The 3728-nt window shown below is 44.0% G+C and overlaps 1 non-coding gene across 1 annotated transcript; it reads right to left on the bottom strand.

Moving 5' to 3' along the window:
* Positions 1-2352: 2352 nt before the first annotated feature.
* On the bottom strand, positions 2353-2434 carry trnas-uga (transfer RNA serine (anticodon UGA)). Its single transcript has one exon. It is a non-coding gene; the product is annotated as a tRNA-Ser (tRNA).
* Between the last annotated feature and the right edge of the window lie 1294 nt (positions 2435-3728).

Genomic DNA, 3728 nt, shown 5'->3' with positions numbered 1-3728 from the left:
ACACAGTCTAATCCCACTTACCATGTCTCGGTCCGTAACTCCTCAGGTTACAGCAAGGATATTATACTTGACTGTATAAAGCATTGGGTAAGCCGTAGCTGGAGTACTGTGTGCAGTTCTGGTCACCACATTTAAAGCAAATTATGTGATTGCTCTGGAAATGGAACTGAGGAGCTTTACAAAAAAAAAATGCCTGGACTGGAGAATTCTGGTGATGAGGAAATATTGGAAATGTGAGTCTGTAGTCTTTGTAACAGAGGAGGCGGAGCGGGGACGATAATGAGGTGCATACCTTTATGAGAGGCGAGATAGAGTTGGTAGGAAGGACCTTTTTCCCTTTGCAGAGTGGTCAGCAACCTGGGGAAATAGGTTTAAAGTAATTGGGGGGTGGACCACTTCCCGTTTCTCGGGAGCTTCCAATCAAAAAGAGTTGGCATTAATGATGAGATCCAACACTGCCTCCAGTGCGCCAGTGCAACCTTCGGCCGCCTGTGGAAAAGAGTGTTTGAAGATCAGTCCCTCAAATCTTTGACCAAGGTCATGGTCTACAATGCCGTAGTAATTTCCGCCCTCCTGCAAGTTTCAGAGACGTGGACCATGTAAAGTAAACACCTCAAGTCGCTTTAGAAATACCACCAGCGATGCCTCCGCAAGATCCTGCAAATCCCCTGGGAGGACAGACGCACAAACATTAGCTTCCTCGTCCAGGACAACATCCCCAGCATTGAAGCACTTATCACAATTGATCAGCTCCGCTGGGCAGGCCACATGACAGACACGAGACTGCCAAAGCAAGCGCTCTTCTCGGAACTATGGCAAGTGAGCCAAAGGCGGGCTGAGGAAACGTTACAAGGACATGCTCAAAGCCTCCCTGATAAATTGTGAGACATCGCCACTGACTCCTGGGAGTCCTTGGCCATAGATTGCGCTCAGTGGAGGAAGTGCTTTCTGGAGTGAGCTTCGCTCCTTGAGTATCTTCGCCGAGAGCTTGCATTAAGCAAACGCAGGCAGCGGAAGGAGCGTGCGGCAAACCAGGCTCCCAGCCCGTCCTTTCCCTCAACGAATATCTGTCCGACTTGTGACAGAGACTGTGGTTCTCGTATTGGATAGTACAGCCACCTATGAACACATGCTAAGATTGGAAGAAAGTCTTACTCGATTCACTGCTTCGAGAGACTGCTTATGATGAAGATTTAGGAGGAGAGTTCGACGAGCTATGAGGGTAAATATCTTTACCCAGGGCATCGTGGTAGTCCGGAATTCACTGCCTGAATGGATGGTAGCGGCAGGTATCCTCAGACATTTTTAAAATATTTGGATGCCACTTAAAGTGCTGGGAAGTGGGAATTAGGCTGGAAAGCTCTTGGTCGGCATGCACGGACACGATTGGCTGAAATGGCCTCCTTCCATGCGGTACATTTTTGAATTTCCGACATTACAACAGTGATCAGACATTAAAAGTTATTAATTTGCTCTGAACCACTTCGGGAAGTGCTGTCGGAATTATAGCATTTTAACTTAAACGTGTCCGAAAAAAATACATAGCGTTAAGGCGGGCTAGCTCAGTTGTTGAGGGCGTGGTGCTAATAACACCAAATTCGCGGGTTCGAAACCATTACGGATTATTTATTTTATTTTTGGTGATGCGGTTGGGCTGCAAGTATTTTAGAGCAGCTTTAACATTCAGCAACAATACTCAAACTGGACCCATAATACATTGAAGTAATGCTGCAAAACATTAGCTCTGCCGAGAGCTGATGGCCCTGCGGAGCGTTTCCAGCATTTAATGATCATTTCGATATCCTCCGGGGCTTTGTGACTTCTCGTATTTCAATCAGTGAAAGGCGCACTACCGCTGATTGGTTTGCAGTGCAAAGTATGGAACTGATCAAAATACAAATCCGCTGTGTAATCCCTCATTCTCATCATTAGTCTGCTGCAAACTGCAGGGGCCACATCGCTTGATGAATGAGGCATCTCACTTTGATGCAAACGCTGATGTTATCAGCCAATTGCAGCGTCAAACGCTGCCACGGTTATTTTGTCACATCTTGTTCAACTTTTTAAAATGAAACCAAGTTCGCACTCATTAACTGAAGGTGATTTCCTCCCAAACAATGCAGGTTTCTTTATTAAAATGAATTTTTTCAAGCTGTGTATATTTCTCACTGATTTTTGAAGATAGTGTCCAACAAACCATCAATCACTAATTAATATCGATAAATTGTGTGCGGTTCCAGTTCCACAACAGCTTCACGTCAATCAATCTAATAAAGGGCAGTGGAGGGAATTGTGATCAGATTCCCGTGTTATCCACAGGGAGTCGATTAAAAACGAAGGTATCCGCAGAATCGCTGCCAGCAGGGTTCGAAACTGCAAAGGGAAACCCCATTAAATGTCAAGTCCAACGCCTTAACCACTCGGCCATCGCAGCTACACAATAGAGCCGTTTTCATAATTCCAATGGTCTGTGCAAATTATCAGAGAGTCTGCCTGGATGCTTGCCCTGTTGCATCTCCCAAACGATGTGAAAATTAAATCGTAGAATCATGGAATCTCACAGCAAAGAAGAAAACATTTTGGTCACAACTGAAAGGATTTACATTTCGAGATAAACTGAAAAGATTGGGCATCTTCTTTCTAGAAACACAAGGGAGATATTTTTTTAACATTATGAAGGTATTTGATCGGGTTGATTTGGAGAAAATGTTTGCTATTGTGCTGGAGTTGAGAACGGGAGTTCACCGCTAAATTCAGTAGGCAATTCAAGAGTAACTTATTTAGCAAAAAGTGCTTAGGATGTGGAAGATGCTACACGAGCAGTAGTTGCAGCGAATGGCACAGATACATTTTCGAGGGAACTAACTTAGCACATGACTGAGAAAGCAATGGAACAATATGCTGACAGGCTCAGGTGAAGTAGGGTAGTGTGGAGCGATAACTCCAGCAACACCAGTTAGGAACAATTGTATCTTTCTGAGGTGCAAACCCTATATAACGTCATGTAACACACATTTAAACAACAACAACAACGTATATATAATTAGCGCCTTGAAATTAGCGAAACATTCAAGGCACTTCACAAGAATATTATGGGAGACAAATTTGACACTGAGCCGCTAAATACAAATTAGCTCAGGTGACTAAAAGTTTGGTAAACCAGTTATGGTTGATAATGATGGAGACAAATGTACACTGCAGGAAGATATCAAAGAACTGGTCAGCAGTTAAATGGAATTCAACCCGGAGAAGTGTGAGATAATGCATTTGGCGAGTGCTTATAGTGAAGCGAATAAACATTAAATGTTAAGCCACTGATAAGTGTCGAGTGGCAAATGACTTTGGAGTGCATGTCCACAGAATCCTCGACGGTATCAGAGCACTTAGATAAGATGCTTGGGAAGGATAGACAGAAAGGAAAAGGAGGCGGGGTGCCGTTGCTGGTTGAAGAAGAAATTAATGCAATAGTAAGGAGGGACATTAGCTTGGATGATGTAGAAGCGGTATGGGTGGAGCTACGGAATACCAAGTGATAGACAACGCGAGTGGGAGTTTGTATACAGAAAGCCAAAGATTAGTAGTGAGATTGGGGACAGCATCAAACATGAAATAAGGGATGTGTGCAATAAAAGTACAGCTGTTATCATGGGCGACTTTAATCTACACATTGATTGGGCTAACCAGACTGGTAGCACTGCGGTGGAGCACGATTTCCTGTCGTATATTAG

The sequence above is a fragment of the Pristiophorus japonicus genome, unplaced genomic scaffold, assembly GCF_044704955.1.
Source record: "Pristiophorus japonicus isolate sPriJap1 unplaced genomic scaffold, sPriJap1.hap1 HAP1_SCAFFOLD_33, whole genome shotgun sequence".
Classification (NCBI taxonomy): Eukaryota; Metazoa; Chordata; class Chondrichthyes; family Pristiophoridae; genus Pristiophorus; species Pristiophorus japonicus.
Note: the sequence above shows the minus strand (reverse complement) of the source record. Positions and strands in the feature narration are given on the sequence as shown.